The following is an 18,179-nucleotide window of genomic DNA, read 5'->3' on the forward strand; positions in this document are numbered from 1 at the left end:
ACACTTCGCTTACTCCTTGCGTGTTCCTGGATGTTTATCATGCAGCGGTTACTCTCCATTCAGTCAACGTTTCTTGGGCATTTACTCTTTGTCTGATGCTGTGCTAGGCCCTGGGGATGACTGTGACAAAATCCTTGCCCTGAGGGACTCCTAGCAAATCGAAAGAGTCGAATATATGTACAGCTAATCCTGGGGTCTTGTGGTAAGTGTCACGGTGGGGCATGTATACAAGGCCCACTAGATCAGGGCCTGTGGAGTGACTAACACTGATTTTGGCAGTCAAGGGCCTTCAGTCCAACTCAGCGAGTGCTGAATGAGCCCATGCTGTGCACCAGGCATGGGACTAGGCACTGGGGCTTCAGGATGAAGAAGACTGTGCCTCTCTCCTCAAGGAGTGCAGGGTCCAGTGGGGAAGACAGACAAGAGGATGTAAGGATTATACCATGTGGAATGTGCCCATGTGCTCAGGGTGCTGTCATGCGACAGGGGGACAGCTGAGGATGGGGGCAAGGAAGACTTCCTGGAGGAGGTGGCATCTAAGACTTGAGGGATGAGTAGGAATTGACTAAGCAAAGTAGGGGTGGAAGTTCTCTCCAGGTGGAGGGAAACAGCTTGTGCAGAGTCTGGGAAGGAGTGAGGCCAGTCAGAGGGCTCAGGGAAGTATAAGCATGTCTATACAGCTGGATGCATAACAAGCTCTGAGCTTCTGGCAATCTCTTCATCTCTTCTCTTTCTTCCTCCAACATCCTTTCTCCGGTCAGACACCTGAGCCCCAGCTCCAGGGGCCTCCTTTTCCCTGAGGCTTCAGCCCCTCTGGTGTCCTAGCTCAGGAGCCATGCAGTCCAGGTTCTTCCTAAGGGCCAGGGAAGCTTCGGAAGGAAAAATTGGAGGGGAGACACTTGGTGGGTACTCAGGCTGAGCTGGAAAAAGAAGAAATCCCCCCGCCTTTCCCCATTCAAGGACAGTGACTGATGGTGGGGCGAGCCTTGTGTCGTGGCTAGTCCATGGTAACAGCTGCTGGATATCAGGAAAGAACCTGTTTCCTCAGCTAGAGCCGCCCACCCCCAGCCCCCTAGCCTCCCTGCTTTGGGTCAGGTCTCAGGCCCCTGCTCCTCTCAAGTCAGTTCCTGCTAAAGTGGTCAAGGCGAAGGTCCCCTCGCCCTCCTGGAGTCTTACCACGCAGCCAGCAGGCCGAAGAGACTGCCGGCACACCCCATATGTGCTGAGGGACATGCAGGCACAGTCACCACGCTCCCTCCCACGTGCACACACTCCCACGTGCACACACTCCTCTCCCACACGCAAACTCACAGTGCCCACGCTCACACACACTCTCACGCCCCTCACCCAGGCATCTGCTCATAGACACACACTCACACACACTCGCTCACCAGAAGGTCACAGCTTGCCTCTGTTCCACAAGCTCCCTTTGGGGAGGATCAGCCCCTCAGAAGGTTCTGGGCCTCCAGCCCAGGGACAGATGTCCAGCCCTGCACCAGAAAACCCCAGTGTCTTGCTGACAGGGTACCAAAGGGTTAAGAGAGAACATTTCCAGGGAGTTTGCCTCTTAATCAACACAGTTAATTCTTTTCCTTTTACAAACATAAATTCTTGGCAGTCAGTAACTAAGAAAGAAAGGGGTAAAAAAAAAAACCTTAACCCAACATTAGTCAAATCTTTGCCTCTTCCTATTTTTTTTTTCCAAGTTAAAACCCAGGGGAATTCAAAGCAATGAGAGAAATCCCAGCCCAGATGGAATGTTTTTGCTAATATACGTCTGCAAGTTATTTAAATGTATGTTTAAGTGTGCATGTGTGTGTGTGTGTGTGTGTGTGAGAGAGGAGGGGGGAATATGAGAGCAAGCAAGTATGGCTGAGTGGTGTGCACGTGTGTGTGTGTGTGTGTGTGTGTGTGAGAGAGGAGGGGGGAATATGAGAGCAAATATGGCTGAGTGTGTGTGTGTGTGACTGGAGCAGACAGCAGAGCAGAGGAATCACCAGTCTCTGCCTGCGCCCCAGCTGTCCTCTGGCCTCGACTCTCCTGTCTAGACCTGAAGCAGGGCAAGATCATTACCGTCCCAGGACTGTCCTTGTCCTTCAACCTACGGTCTCCTGGGACAATAGCCCCTGCCCCTCAGCCCCAGGGTGGCCTCCGTGACACATTCTGCTAGTGATAACCCACCTACATACATTCTCTTGCCCTTCTTTCCTGCTTACCCAGAAGATCTGGGGCTGGGGGTTCCAGGCCCGAGGAGACGGACAGTGTGAGGATGAGGCCCCCCTCACAGAGCCGCCCCTCCAATGGCAGCCTGGACTGGAAGTAGGGCCTCAGCTCTATCGCTGGCATCTGGCTATTCCCTCCTAGAGCTCTCAGGATCTTCAGACCTTCATGCTATTCTCTCTCTACCTTTGACCCTCACTCCCTCGGAATCCCCCCAAGATTACAGGCCTGACCCCCACCCACGGACTCCACCTCAGCCCGGCTCCCCACCTCCACCCCAAGAAACCCTCCCAGCTGGGTTCAAGGTGCTGGGGCTTTGCAGATAACCCCTTCAGCCCCCCACTGCCCCTAGCTCCCTCTCCACTGCTCCCTCCTGAGCCGACTTTAATTCTTTTAATCTTTCTTCTGAAATCACTACTCTGGCCCCGTAATCAGCTGTGCGGGTTCCAACTTCCTGATTTCCAGGGGGAGATTAAGCAGCTTTCCCCATCTAAAGGCACTTTGGATGCCTGGGCCACCCCATGGGCTGGCTAGGCCCCTCTCTGGCGAGGGGCCTGTTCTCACTCTTCCAAGCCCCGGCCCACCCTGAGTCCTGGGCCTTCCACGCAGAACTTCCCAGGCCCCCACCCTGCCCCGGCCCCCCAAAGATTCCAGCCCTCCCATCGTTACCCCTTTACCCAGAGACTCAGCGTCTCCAGCCGGGCTCAGAGCCTGGAGTCCACAGCTTCCTCTATCACCAGCTCTTGGGGAGGGAGTGGGGGCGGTGGGGGGGTGGGGTGGGGATGGGGCAGTGCTCAGGGCCTGGAATCTGCAGAGAGAATCCTCAGTCTGGTTGCTCCCCCTCCCCCACCTCCTTCCCCTTTGGCTTCTCCGCTCTTCCCACCCACTCTTGCCCTCAGAGGCCCTTTCTCTGAGAACATGGCCATCTATGGTCTCCCGTGGCTGATGAGAGGACAAGGCCGACCAGCTTTCAACTCTCTGAGAGTGTATCATCTACTCTGCTTCTCTTCTGGAGCCACATCAGGACCTGGTGCTCAGCTGAGCCCTGGCTCAAGTTAGAGCAAAACGGGGTCAAGGTCATGGACTGAGTGGAAGGAGACTATCAGAGAGGGCACAGAGCAGGAGAGAGATTCTAAGGGAAAGTAGAAATCAGTTTTGGATTATATGTTGTTTGAGCTTGCCTTGATATGTAGCTAGGGGATAGTGGTAGCTTCCATCTGACTTTCAAGGTGGAAGAAACAGTTGCCTAAAAGGTAATAGCCAAGATAGAAAGAGGGAAAGAAGATATTCTGTGGGAAGTGTCCTGTAATGCCACCTTGTCAGGACTACAGTTTCCCTCTGAAATGGGCAGGGTCCTGGGGCCTCCACACATCAACACTGGCTTCCTGAGGCCTGAAGATGCCAGGAGGACTCTTCGACGACGGAGGGCTTCAGAGAGTCTGTGAATCTCCTGACATTGTATGCAAAATCTTGTGGTTAGGACAGTACTATGGGGAGAACCTCCATGGCCTCAATCATGTTCTCAAAAGGATCTCTCTCTCCAAAAACTTAAAAGCCACTAGAGGTTAACATGAAGGTGACACAGGAGGCTGGCCAGAGTACCCAAAGGACCAGGCCAGAGTGGAGCCAGATGACCTCTGGCTGAAACAAACAGACTGGATCAGGCTCAGGCAGTAAGTACTGTGAGTCTGAGGAGGTGACCGTCAATTGTAGCTGGGTGTGGGGTTGGGGGCAGTGCCGGGCAGTGTGGGGGTGGGGTTCCCGGAGATGACCCGGGTTCCTAGAGACCTCATCTTAAAGCGGATCTCTGCCAGGTGAAATCCCATGGCTCACATGACACACCACCACAGGGCTAAACTGTTTGTTGATCTTATCTGCTGGGGCCCTGGCAGGTAGCAGCTGGTAAGATGGAAAGGTGACCCAAGCTGAGCCCTAGGCCTTCCTGGGGCATCAGTGAAAAGTGTACATGAGGGTCTGCGCCCACAACTTTCACTATGTGTCCGAAGTTATCTGTCTCAGAGTAAAAATAGCATCCACTCTTCAAAGGGCTGTGAGTGTGTCCAGCACTAATGTGGGCTAATCGGAGGAATCACAGAAAAAGAGAGGGGAAGGTCATCAGTGCCAAGGGGGAGGTTTGGAGGAAATGACAGTCATTAGTGAAAATCCCTTAGCCTAACTCTGCACTGACCAAGCCGTTGGACCTTTCTGGGTCATACTTCCCTCTCCCGCGAAATGATGAGGTTGGGCTGGAGGGTCTCTGAGGGCACCCTCAGTGCTGCCACCTTAGGTTTTAAGAAACGCCCCTTTCTGTCCTCTCCCTGGAGATCTTGTGTGGGGGAAGCGGAGATCATCCAAAAGACACAGGGAGCTTTCCCAGCCTTCCTCCTTGCACTCCAAGACCACCCACCCAGGGCCTACACGCGGCTCTCTCCTCCCACAAAGTCAATTTCCCTGCAAAAGAGGTTGTGGGAACGAGAGGGGTTTCCTCTTTATTTTTTGACTTGTCCGCTTCCTGCTTGCTCTCATGCTCAAATTGAGTGCATTCAGCATTCAAAAGACAGGGTGTGGGGAGCCCGGCTGCGACAGGTGCGGGAAGGAGCATCCTGGCACCCAGGGCTGTTGGCTGCTAAATGGGCCAGGACCAGCCGGGAGGCGGGGGTGTGAACTCTCCTCCGGGCCCTCTGAGGAGGAGACGACCTCCTCTGTTCTGGGACAGATGCTGCTGTCCTGGATAGCCCCTCAAGCTCACTTTCTCCCCGATGGCTCTAGAATGCTTTTTTCCACCAACATGTGCCTGTGTGGTTTATATATGTGTGTGTCTATAGATATGTGTGTGTATAAATATAGATAGATGGATACAAATCCAGGATTTACGAGGTGGCGGCAGTGCTGCCTGCCAGTGGCAGCCAAGCTGCTGCCAGCGCTTCCAAGAGGGCAGCTCCCAGTCTCTCCCACAGCTCTCTCCTTTTCCCAGCTCCCCAACATCAAGCTGTCATCATCACCGGCTCCTCCCTCACTTCTGCTCCCTGCAGCCAGGCTGTTGCTATATCCTCCCTTCTTCCTCCGCAGCAACTCTGAAATCTGTTCCTTTCTTGGTGTCTGCCCCCTCCATCAGCATCCCCCTCCTGTGTCCCCATCTCTCCTGTCTCTTGTCTCCACTTCTTTTTGCTTTTCGCCCCCTTTGACTCAGTGCTGTCTGTGCAGCCCTGTCTCCTGGCCCCTCTGAATCCCTGTCTGCCCCTCTCTCAGTCGGCTGGCCTCTCTCTGTTTTGTTGTGTGTGTTTGTCTCTATCTCTCTGTTCTTCTCTCTGTCTCTTGACAAGTAACTCAGCCAGAAACTCCTCAGGGAAGCAGGGTTTCTAGCCGCCTCCTTCTTTCTGACCTCGCTGTCAGGTGGACTCCTCACCTGGTCTGGGCTCCGAGAATAGCACAGCGGTGGCAGCACTGGGTGTGTGTTGGGATGGGGGGAGGTCCAGGGACAGGGGATGGCCCCATGGCCCCTCCGTGGCCTGTGAGAACCAGTGGGCTTTGGGAAGAACAGCTGGACCAGAGGAACCAGTGATGCAGCCCTGCCTGTTACTAAAACAAGTGGCAGGCCTGGCTCATTTGCATGTCGGGTCTCTTTTACATAAATCTGCATGTCAAGCTGAGGGCCCTGGAGCCAGGTTATGCAAAATGATGCAAAATAAATTAATCAGTGTGCCCTGCTGCAGGTGTAAGCCAGCCCTATCTTCCAACTGACAGCGAACCCAGACAGGCTGGTGTCCTGATGGGGTTGGGCGTGGAGCAGGGTGCCGGCCTGGAGCCGGCAGGCGGCTGCTCCATCTCAGGCTGTGGAAGGCCCAAGGGGCAGTGTGCTCTCCAGCCTGGCTCCAGCGGTCCTGAGAGAGAGGATGGGCCCTGATGGCTGCAGAGGGCTGTGAAGCCAGCCTGGACTGCGGCCTCATCCAGGCCCTGGAGACTCAGACTCCGGGCCTGGGAAAGGGGAATTTAGGGATCAGGTCATCTAGTGGGGAGACTGAGGTGCAGGGATCCGGGGAGGGATTTCTCCAAGGCCACTCAGCTCTCTAGGGAAGGGTCCAGATCGGAAGCCTGCACTTCTGGCTCTCAGCAAAGTAACCTCCTTCCTTCCTTATCACTGGCAAGAAGCGGGTGCATTTCATGCTCCACTTGGGGGTCTCTGGTGACTTTAGGAGGTCGGAGACGACAGTCTGCCCTTCTCCACCCTGGCCCTCGGGGAGCACTGCCCCTGCACTAACACCTTGGGGTGCCCTCCAGCCCTCCCGATGCAGATGTGGGGCTTTGCTCCCCCTTTAGGAAGAGGCAGCTTGCGAAAGAGGTAGTGGCCCTTCTCCCTCTGTGTTCTCCAGCGTCTGGAAGATGTGGCTTCTTGGATCCCCCCGGATTGGAAGACGGTTCCTGAAGCCCAAGGCTTCCGACAGAGGGGATGGGGAGCAGGGTCACCAGCAGCAGCACCTGCCCGAGACCCGGCTCCATTTCTGCTCTGACAGGCAAAAGTGAACCAGCTGTGGGAGCCCAAACACTCCCAAAGGCCTCATAACCTCTCCAGACATAGCCCACCGTTTGGTTAAAGGAAATCCAGAGCAAATGACATTTGTGTCAACTAAGACTGCCTTCACTCTCCACTGTGGCAGGAAGCGGGCCCAGAGGGCTCCAACCTGCACTGGAGAGGGCAGACTAACACAGTGATGGCCATCTCAGGAGGCGGACATCCAGTGGTTAAAAGCTGGAGCTTTGAAATGAGCTGCACCTCTGCCCGGGTCCTGGTGCTACCAGTTACCAGCTGTGTGACCCAAGGCAAGACACTTGGCCTATCTGAGCCTCATTTTCTCATCAACAAAATATGGGTGGTAAAAGTTGTTACGTCACAGGGTTGTCATGAGGCTTCAGTGAGACAATGCAGGCATAGCCCCCCACACAGTGCCTGGCACAGAGTAAGCATCTATAAATGGCAGCTATTATGATTACTCTTGCAAATACAGGTATCACAGCCGGCCCGCCTAGGTCAGAGGAAAGGGGGTGGGAAGCAGAAATAAGTCCACTTGGAGTCTCTCTCCCTCTGCCCTTCCTCCTCCCACTGCCCTTTCCTGTCCTCCTCCCTCCAATCTATTCTCCACATTTGCACCAGGGGAAAATTTCTAAAACTCACATGTTGCATGCCGCTGCCTTGCTTTAAATCCTTTCTGGCTCCCTATTGCTCTTACGGTAAAGTCCAGGCCCCAGACACAGTCTTACAAGCTCTCTGCGATCTGGCTCCTGCTTATCTCTGGAGCCTCATCTCTCAGCCTCTTGTAACCTAAGCTTCGGGCCCACAGGTACTCAGACACACATGTTCACACTCACCTTCAGGCCTCTGCGTGGGCTGCTTCCTGACCCCAGTTGCTCACTTCCTCTCCTCTTCACTCAGAAGCTGTTTCCTCCAGAACACTCACTCTCGCGGCCGAGGATGGACAGAGAAGGGCTTAAGGGACTTCTTATCCCAGGAGACTTTGCCTGAGAGGCCCAAGCAGTAGGGATGTCGAAGATCATCTAGTCTGACTTTGCCTTTGGCAGAGGAGAAACCCAGGTCCCCAGAAGGAAGGGGCTTCCTCCAAGTGCCATCCACCCCCTGTCCTCACTAGCACAGGCAGAAATCAGAGACCCCTCCCATCAGTGACCCCTCCTCTGATACTAAAGGCCTCTTATTCTAATGCATTTGCATTTGATCATTTCCTCACGTCTCCCAGGGAGAAAGAGTAAACAGAAAAGACTTGGGGACCCAAAGGAATGAATTCTTGGCCCCAGGAGAGACCACAGGGGTGTACATATTTGGGGGCAAGGGCTATTTTAAAGCACCCCTCCACCATCCACAGGGGTCACTGTCTCCTTTTACCTCTTCATAGGATTCTGACTTGCCTTACCTGCCAAGGGAGCAGGGCCTGTGAGGGGCAGGGAGTGAGGGGCAGAACAGTGGGGCTTCCTGGGAGCTGCTAATTCAAAGGGTAGCCGACCCTGTGGCCTGGTGGTGAAGTTCGGCACTCTCCACTTCAGCAGCCATGGTTCACAGGTTCAGATCTCCCGCGAGCACCTACATGACTCATCAGCCATGCTGTGGTGGTGACCCACAATCAAAATAGAGGAAGATTGGCACAGATGTTAACTCAGGGCAAATCTTCCTCACCAAAAAAAACCCAAAAACAAAAAACAAAGAGTAGCCAAGTGAGCAGTCAAGGCCACCCCTTTGGAGTGGGGGGGTGAGGGAGGGAAGGACACAGTTCTGGAATCAGAAGACTTGAATTCAAGTCCCACTTGCCAGCTGTGCGAATAGGCAAATCAGTTAACCTCTCTGCGTCTCAGTCTCCTCAGCTGTAAAATGGGGGTGATAATAGCTCTCACCAGGCTGTCTCAAGGGTTGCGTGACAGGATAAATGGGAAAGGACCCCCTAAACAGTTCACCATTTGACGTGCACTCTTCTAAATAGGATGGGAGGACCCCGGGAGGGTTCTAATCAGGAACCAGGCTCAGTTGCCCAGAGTGGACGCTGACTCGCCCCTCAGCTCCTGCTCACACTCTGTGCCTAATCTGTTATGGACCGAAAGGTGTTGGGCTTATAAATATTTGTTCCTTATGGCCAGACTTCCCTGAGTTTTATCGGCCTGGCTGATAAGATAATCCTGCTGTATGGGGTGAGCGCTGGCACCTGGCATTCTGCATTGCAGGTGACCTCTCAGACCTAACTTTTTAATACCTAGCTAGTCATAGGCTCTCAACTTACAGGCTGGAGGAGGAGGCGCTGTTTAAGGGGGCCTCCGAAATTAATTCTCTTTGTTTCTGAATCTGATGTCTAGAGTTGACTGGAGACTCCAAGTTAACACCTTTCATGCCAGATGGTGACTGGGTCTCCACCCACTCCGCTAAGCTCAGAACCAAAATGGTTTTGAAAAGACTTGAAGTGAGCGCCCTTCTCCTTTAACTAAGCGTGAAATCTCCATATCTATTTCAGCCTTTGAAAAGTGAAACCCAGGAAGGCAGGTTCCCCAGGCAGAGAGGAGAGGTGTGCAGAATTAATATTCCATCTCGATTTTTCCTGTGTAATTTAATAAGTTTACTAAGCTTATCAGGGGGACCCGGGCTGCATTTAGCCACCGGGCAAGCCAGGGTCCCACTGCCACCTCACTATTCCAGACGACAAAGCTCACATTAGAGCAGTTGACTGGGCAGGCGAGGTGAGTCAGGGTTAAGGGAAATTGCTGGGACCCATTTCTTCTTGCTTGGTCACACGTTACCATTTAGCATCATGTCCTTCCTCCTTCAAACATTCTAGCTGGATCTTTATAGGGTCCTAAGTGCAGCCTGAACTGTGCCTGCCCTCCTGGGCTCTGAGCCTTGGGCCCCTGATGAGCCCCACTGCCTCCTACCTCTCCCAGCCTCTGGTGAGATTGACCCGAGCAAGGCATTGACTTGCTAGGCTGGGTGGAATAGTGGTTAAGTTTGTGTGCTCTGCTTTGGCAGCCCGGGGTTCGCAAGTTCGCATCCTGGGCCTGGACATTAACATTGCACATCAAGCGATGCTGTGGCAGTGTCCCACACACAAAGTGGAGGAAAACTGGCACCGATGTTAGCTCAGTGACAGTCTTCCTCAAGCAAAAAGAGGAAGATTGGCAACAGATGTTAGCTCAGGACCAATCTTGCTCACCAAAAAAAAAATCATAAAAAAAATGAAAAAACTATTCTGGGACTGACTGCCCCAGCCCTCTACCTCCAGGACAAAACACAACTGCCTGGACTAGCTGAGTCCCAACCCCAACTGGACCCTCCTCTCCACTGTTCCTCCCGCCTCCTTTCTCTCTGTCCTCTGCTGGCCACAGGTCAACCCCAGAGCTGCTTCTTTCTGGAGCTGTGGACCCTGGAGGAATCTGTTTCACAAAAGTAAAATTCTCATAGAAAACCCCATAATCCCTGGACAGAAATCCTTGGAGTCCAGTGTGAGAAACATTACTGCGGGTGTTCATCTCTTTTTGAATATCCACGAAGCTTCTGCAGATCTCCACAAGAAGCGCTCGGTGGGGCAGGGGGAGGAGACCACTGTAGAATGTTTTCCCATAATAAGAGAGCTCTGAAGCTGGAAGGAATTCGGAGACCAGCTAATCCAACGCCTCTTTTTCACAGATGGATAGTCTGAGGTTCTAGGAGGAAAAGTGGTCTGTCTAATGAGTTCTAATAACTAAGGCGTTAGCTCGGGACTGGCTAGTGAAAGCAGCGTACCACGTTTCAGGGGTTAAAATGGGGAGCTCCGGAGTCGGAGGACCCGAGTTCAAATCTTGACTCTACTGTGACACACGGCAAGGTATTAAAGCTTCTTTATGCCTTTAGTTTCATCTGTAGCATGGGGGTCACAGTAACCATCTCGTAGGGTCAATGAATGAGATAACGTGTGTTCCGAGCCTGACATGTATTAGACTCCTTGGAGGCGAGGGCTTGGCTTCATTCACCACTGTATCCTCAGAGCCTAGAACGTGCCTGGCCCAGAGGAGCCGTCAATAAATGCACATTGAATGGATGAAGGCAGCCGGTGGTTCTTCCTATCGTTACTATTGCCCAGAGTAATTCCTGTTCACCATCAATCATCTTTGCTTATCCTGGGCTCCTTTCTCTGTCTGTTGACTCCCTGAAACAGTTTATGCGTGGGCACTCCTGCACCCGCCTGCATGTCTACACCGCTCTGCTCCTGCCTCTTGGTGTGTCTGTTCTCACCTGCAGGGGGAGAGGGAGAACCATGAGGCTGAGTCCCAACCCTTGCTTTCCTACCAACCCCCATCCCATTCTGTGTCCAAACTGCTGCTCCCCCTTCTACACCTGAACTCCTGGCCACCCTCCTCTCACGCACTTTGTGCTGCCTGATAAGTCAGGCGGGTGAAACAAGAAAAAAAAAGACTCACCACTATTCCTCCCTCTCTGAGGAGGACTGTCCACTTATTTTTGTTTTGTCTGATTCAAAACTGACTGAGGAAATTCCCTTCCGTCCTGACAAATAGGGACCCTCAGCAAAGAAGGACACAGAGCCAAAGAGAAAGGAGAAAGTGTCGGAGGCTGTCTGGAGATTCATGAAGCTCCCATCCAAGCCCAGGCAGCGGGACAGTTCTCCTCTGTGCTCAGGCCTTGAGTTTCAGGGAAACACAGACTCTGAGACGCACCTTCGCTTGAGTCATTTGGGTGGAGTTGGCGTTTTTATCCGTGCTGTCTGCCCATTTCCCGCGCCTTCTGAGCCAAGCTGAGAGCTGTGAGCAGGGAGCAGGAGCGCCGGCCTCCTTCCACCTTTGGGGTCTCGGGCCCAGGGCTGAAGCACAAAGAGAGAATCCTTCAGTTCTTCTCAAATCCGGTTCTCACCCCTTTTTTCCTACCCCTGGGTTTAGTGTTTTAATTCCTTTTGGATTAGTGATCATCTTGAGGGGAAAATGTGTACGAAATTGATAGACTAAATTGTAATATAAGGTAAATAACTCACCCCTGCAAATTAACACAGGCCCACAAGCCTAGCCCTGAAAGAGTCAGACCACAGGCAGATAAGAAACTGCCTAATAATAGAAAATAATAATAACAGTAAATAAGGCCTATGGTCTGCCGGAGACTGGATTGGTGTCACCAAAAGATAAACTGTGAAGCGAAGTGCTCAATCCAGGCAAACTGTAGGGGTTTGTCTATTTGTGTGCTCCCTGAATATATACGACTAAAAAACAGATCCCACTTACTTTTATCTTCTTTTTAATGACTTAACTGAACTAGAGTCTCAATTTACTAAGTCAATGGAAGTGTTGGTTCTGTGCAGATAAGTGGTTCCTGTCCTTTTGAGGTGCTCCCCCACCCCATTTTCCTGGGCACAGTGCCTGATGCTAAATAAGTGTCCAGCCCCCCTGGCCAAGCAGGGAGGCCGGGGTGGGGTGGTCCACCTGATAGGGCTTCAGAGAGCTGAGGAGTGTCTCTGACCACAACTACAAGTCATTTGAGTGGAAGGGACGGACCCACCAAGTTGAGAAGGGGCTGTGCGTGTCAAGCTCAGCAAACTGAAGCAGGTCCGTTACGGACTGAATGTTGGTGTCCCTCCAAATTCGTGTGTTGAAATCTAATCCCCAACGTGATGGTATCAGGAGGTGGGGCCTTTGGGAGGTGATTGGGTCATGAGGGTGGAGCCCTCATGAATGAAATTAGTGCCTTTGTAGGAGGAGACCCTGGAGAGTTCCCTCACCTCTTCTGCCACGTGAGAACACAGGAAGAAGATGACCGGCCACACACTAGGAAACAGGCCCTCACCAGGCATTGAATCAGCTGGTGCTTTGCTCTTGGACTTCCCAGGCTCCAGAACTGTGAGAAATAAATGTTTGTTGCTTAAACCATTTCGTTTGTGGTGGTTTTGTTATAGCCGCCCAAATGGACCGAGACAGGGTCTCAGTGCATTATGGGAGCAGGAGAGAGTTAGGTGGCATCAGAGCTGGAGTGTGAAACAGGGAGCCACAGAGCTGGGGATGTTCTCCCCTAGTCGGGGCCCTTAACCCCGAGAAGCATGCCTCTGCCTGGCCCATGGGAGCCCCACAAAACCCTGCCTGCTCCTCAGTTCAGTGTCCCCTGCTCTGTTCTGCCCCAGATATTGGCTCCCACTCAGTCCCAGGCGCTCTCCCAGTTCAGCCTTCCTGGCTCATCCTATCTGGACTTGGCGACCTGGCTCCATTTCATGACTCTCCTGAAAATCCCAAAGTCTCAGCCACCAGAAGCATTACCCCCCAGGCACCAAAATCTGCCTCAGTCCCTGCAGCTACATCCAACACAGGTGCCCAGGACCCACAGAATGCCAGACTCCTGGTGGGGGTGAGGAGCGGCGTGTGGGGAAGAAGGGGTGAGAAAGAGAAAATAAAAAGAATGGGTCAAAATGGGCAAGGAGGAGAACAATTTGGGTAAATATTAGAAGGAGAGTTAAAAATATACTCCTGTGGTGCATGGCATAAGTGGGCTGGGTTCTTTAAAGGGCCATCAGTAGCAAGATTGAGACATTAAATTGATTTCCAATACCCTTTGGCATAAGCAGAGACCCCCTGCTGTGAACCCCAATGATGTGGCCTCGGTCTGATTCTTTTGGCTTCCAGGTGTGACCTCTCAGGGATGACAGAAGGGAATGGTTGTTCAAGCCGAGAAAAATTTATTCAAACTCCATGCAGCGTGCTAAAGCCTTTTTTTTGTTAGCTCTGTCTTTGCTCCAAGAATGTCTTCTTTTTTGCTTCTGGAGGTCTTAGTGCTTACAGCCATCCCCTGGCTTTTTCTGCCCTGAGAGTCCTGTTTGTCTCCTCACAATGGGTCTTTCTTCTATTTCACAACATCCTTCATTTCCACTCTGAGTACTTGTCAGCAGAGGGTATACAGGAAACAATCAGATCTATGAACCAGGCTATCAATATTTGCCTTCCTGTCTCGTCATGGGTCCCAGGCTCTGACGCAGAAGTGATGCTGTACAAGTCTTTACCTGGTTACCCAGCCACTCACGTCCCCAGAGAGTGCACAGCACTGGTCATTCATGTTGACTCAAACAGAAAATGTCCCTTGGGAGTCACACAAGCTTTACCTCACCTTCTGCCACAAACCCATCCTTGAAAAATTTCCTATTCAGCTTTAAAAAAAATAATGACAACCCGAATGCGAACACAGAGAGCATTTTTATCAAAGTTTCAGATGCAACAAAGTCAAGTAGGGAATCACTAAATAGGGTAAAAAATAAGATCCCAAGTCAACCTTGATAGGTTGGAACAGGAACTGAATTTAACAAGATGAAATTCACTAGTGGTAGATATAAAGCCCCACCCATGGACTCAAAAAAACAAACAGCACAGTGTATCATTTCAGAATTTGGAAGATGCAGCTGGAGGAGCTGAGCATTGATTGCAAGCTCCGTATGAGTCAAGGGCATAATGTGACTCTCAAAATCCTAAGGCAAGTTCAGGCTGCATCACTGTAAATGTTAGGTACAAAAGAAGGAGGTGAAGGAGGTGCCAGCCCAGTCTTCTTAGCGCTGCTGGACCACACCTGCTGTGTTGTGTTTCCTCTGACACCACTGCAGGATGAACATGGACAACTATCGTGCATCAGAGGGGTGGAAACAGGAAGACAGAGAATCTGGAAATTATAACAAACGAGGACGGCAAAAAAAATGAAGGAAGTTTAACCCCAAAGAGGAAAAAAGATTTAAGGGGGGCATGAAAGCTGTTTTCAAGCACTTTAAGGACTAACCTATACAAAAGGGGTAAAGCTTCCCCTCCCCCAGTCCCACCCCAGGAGAATAAGTTACAGGGAGCTAAATTTCAGTCCAGCCTGAGGAAGAACTTTCTTTTCCAGCAGGGAGAACTGTCCAAAGCTAGAATGGTCTGCTGGATGAGGTAATGAGTTCCCCGTCACTAGAGGTGTTCAGGCAAAAGCTGGAGGATCACCTATGAGGGATGCTGCCCACACACAAGGGATGCTACCAAGAGAATTCTTGTCTTCATCAGAGGATTAGATCAGATGACCTTTGAGGATCCTTTCAACTCAAAGATAGATACTCTGATTCTGAGGATTGCTATTTTAATTTATTATACTATCCCCTACATGAAAAATTCTAATTTCCTTTGGTAAAACAATAAAGCTGCTGAATTTCAGAAACATTTTCCAGTTCCTTTCAGACTCAGTTTTAAAATATCAGATAAAAAGCACAGACTCTGGGGACAACTGCCTGCATTCAAACCTGGCTCAGTTACTTATTAGGTGTGTGACCTTGGGTAAGTCACTTAACCTCTCTGGTCCTCAATTTCCTCATCTATGAAATAGGGTTAATAATAGCACCTGCCTCTCAGGGACGTTATGAGAACTAGATGAGTATCTGAAAAGCACTCAGAACACTGCCAGCACGTAGTAAGTGTTATGTGGATTTGTCAAATAAAAAGTAATGTGACATGGCTGAAAATCAAAGAATGGGAATGGTCTCCAGTTTAACAAATGGTTCAAGGATGTTCTCCTCTTTTACCAACTCCTCACTAGCAGCTCTGGCTATAAAACAGCCAAGACCCCAGAGGTGGCAAAAAAAGAATGCAAAACTCCAGCCTCCCTAAGCTCCCAGTGGGGAAGCAAAAGCTCCCTGCTATTGGCTTACGGTAACCTCTGAAAGGGCCTGTGTGTTTAACGACACCCGCTTATCCCTACTCCCCCGCCCCTCCTCTCCCTGGAGTTGCTAGGAGGCCGGGGGCGTGCTGCCTTGTAATAAAGCAGCATCGGGGGAGCGGGGCCCAGAGCACGCTAGATACACAGGGCCTGTCCGCGGGAGCTTAATATCCTCTTACTGGAATAACTATTGTCCCGGCTTCTCGACAAATACCAACCATCATTAATAAAAGGACTAATAAAAGCATTTATTGCGCTCAGGCAGTGGCCTCGCTTTTTCTAGCTCCAGGGCCTTGGCAGAGGCAGCTGTGGAGGGTGAGGGCTGGAAAAGCCAGACACCCACTGCAACCAAGAGTTCAGCCGCTGCCCCTAACCCGACCCAGCGGCCTTCCCCAGGGCCAGGTGGCCTGAGCAGGGGGAGACTGGAGCATGAAGATAACGCAACCTTGAGGCATCAGGCTGCTGGGTTGCTTTTAATGGTAAATATGGTGTGGTGATGCTTAAAGAAAAAAATTGTCTTATTAGAGCTTCTTTCAAGAAGCTTAAAGTGCATCATCTTGCAAGAATGTTATCCCCACTTTACTGAGGGGAAAGTAAAGGCACAGAGGTATTTAGGGGCTCATGCAGCCATCTGATACGTGGCATCCTTGCCAGAGCTAAAACTAGAATCCAGTAATCCTGACTCCCCAATCCAGGACCGTTTGGAAATAAAAAGAAAGGGCGAGGCTCTATCTGCCTGTATCCAGCCTCCCATGGGGGATCAGTGACGCTGTGATAAACCATCGCTGCTTCTCTAAATTATTATTGTTGTTATTATAATAACTAGTGGGTAGACTTGAGTGGGTGGTGGATACCAGATAATTACTGAGACCCCCAAATTAAAGTGTGGAGTCTTTACTTTTCCACAGCTGCTCAAGGATAAAAAATGAAAGCTGGCCTCCAGGGAGCCCTGGGAAGAGGCCTAATCTTGAGACAGAGCGAGTCCAGGAGGGGAAGGCAATGGAGAAAGGCTAAGCCCAAAGGCCTAGGAAGCCAGCTGTGGAGATTCTTGGATTCTTGGCTGTGGATGGCATAGCAACACAGGAGGCTGAGAAGGCACGGTCAAACCAACTGCATTCAAATCCTGGCTCTGCCACTCCTTTGCTGTGTGACTATGGGAAAGTTACGTAACCTCTCTGAACATCAGGTTCCTCATCCATAAAATGGAGATAATAATCATCCCTACCCCCTAGGGCTGTTGTAAGTAAGGATTAGAGGATAGGCTGTGAGAACTTTAAAAAATATGAGTTCTTTCCCCTTCTGAGCCTAGAGCTTTGCCAGTGAGAAGGACCACTAACTGAGGGCCCACAAGACTCTCTTGACATCAGGATGACACTAGGAGGCAGTCTTTTTCTCCAGACTACCGGGTTCAGTGGCGACTAACTCTGGCCCCAGTTTCCCCCTTACTTAAGACAAGGCAACAAATCTCTGCCCTCGGCTCCTCCTTGCCCCTCAGGGTTGTCAGGTGGATGGAGGAGATACCATCCTGGGAGGAAAGGTGGGATTTAATAACAGCACCCTAGGTCTCTATTATTATTGTCATTATTCTGGCTCTGTCCAGTAAGCAGCGGGGACCCAGGTGACTCACTGTCTGCACGCTGCAGCCCGGGTCTGCCTGTCGGGACTCGCCTGCCTGTCAGGATTCCTCCACCGAAAAGGCCTCTGCCTCTTCCCCAGCTCCTGATGGCAGCTCAGGGTCCTCCATCGCCCGATGGCAAAGGGGCATGAGGGGGACATTTGGGAACAGAGTGACCAGATCAGAGAGGCTGGGACTCCTGCGCCTTTGGCTGCAGCCCTGCCTCACATCAGCAGCCACAGAGTGAGCCTAGGGTTTGGGGGTGGTGGGAGCTGGGGCTCCTGGAGGTTGTGAGGTTCAGATTAACCACGCCCAGAGAGATCTCCTGATTCCTTCGTAGTAGCCCTGGGGGTGGCAGGGACCAGGGAGAGAGGGGTTCAAGAAAGAGAGGGTTCAGGCCTGGGTCTGCCCTGTGAGGACCCTCCTGGGAGGGGGGTGGGGGTCATGGTATAAGGAGCAAGCCCCCACCCACCTCCAGGGAGCTGCTTTGAGTGGCAGAGGCCTGGCATGAGGAGCCGCCTAGTATTTGGGTGGCATCAGAGGATGGTTCTTAAAAGTAACCCAAAAACCTGGGTCCTAAAATCTCCACAATTGCTGGAGGGGAGGGAAAGGGAACCGGGGTGATTCTGACAGCCACCAAGCCCCACCGCCTTGCACACGCTCTATAAATGTGATCTGGGCGTCCGTGACTCACCCGCACACACCCCTGCAGTTTCGTGGTGAAGACACAGCTAATCAGGGTTAGTGTTGGGGAGGAAGAAGGATTTTCCCACAACCTCCATGACAGGCTGTCTCCCTCCTTCTCCCAGATGGAGAGCGGGTATGACTGGCTGAGAGCGTGTCAAGGAGGAGTTTCTGCCTCCCTAAGGACTGGCCCTGCCTGGGGGAGGGGCACACCCCCGGAAGGACCATTAAGATCAGGGTTGGTTCCCTGGTTTCTGGTCCAGGTCACACCCGGAAGACCGGAGCCAGAATCCCTACAATCTGTCGGGGATGCTTTGGTTTTGTTCGGGTTTGTTTTAATCAGAGCTGGAAGGGACCCAATTATAGGACATCTAGCATATCCCTCACTCTAGATGAGGAAACCATGGTCTAAAGAGGCTGTGATGACTTGTCCAAATTTGTTTGGGGTCTCACACACAGAGATGCAGCCCTGACTCCAGATTCAGT

The 18,179-nt window shown here is 51.7% G+C and overlaps 1 long non-coding RNA gene across 1 annotated transcript; it reads right to left on the reverse strand.

Annotated features, from left to right (window-relative positions):
* Positions 1 to 11,421: 11,421 nt before the first annotated feature.
* Positions 11,422 to 17,808, reverse strand: LOC124237806 (uncharacterized). Its single transcript, XR_006888138.1, has 3 exons — positions 17,704 to 17,808; positions 12,465 to 12,580; positions 11,422 to 11,558 (listed from the first exon to the last, which is right to left on the reverse strand). It is a non-coding gene; the product is annotated as an uncharacterized LOC124237806 (long non-coding RNA).
* Between the last annotated feature and the right edge of the window lie 371 nt (positions 17,809 to 18,179).

This window comes from Equus quagga, chromosome 4 (assembly GCF_021613505.1).
Source record: "Equus quagga isolate Etosha38 chromosome 4, UCLA_HA_Equagga_1.0, whole genome shotgun sequence".
In the NCBI taxonomy this organism is placed as follows: Eukaryota; Metazoa; Chordata; class Mammalia; order Perissodactyla; family Equidae; genus Equus; species Equus quagga.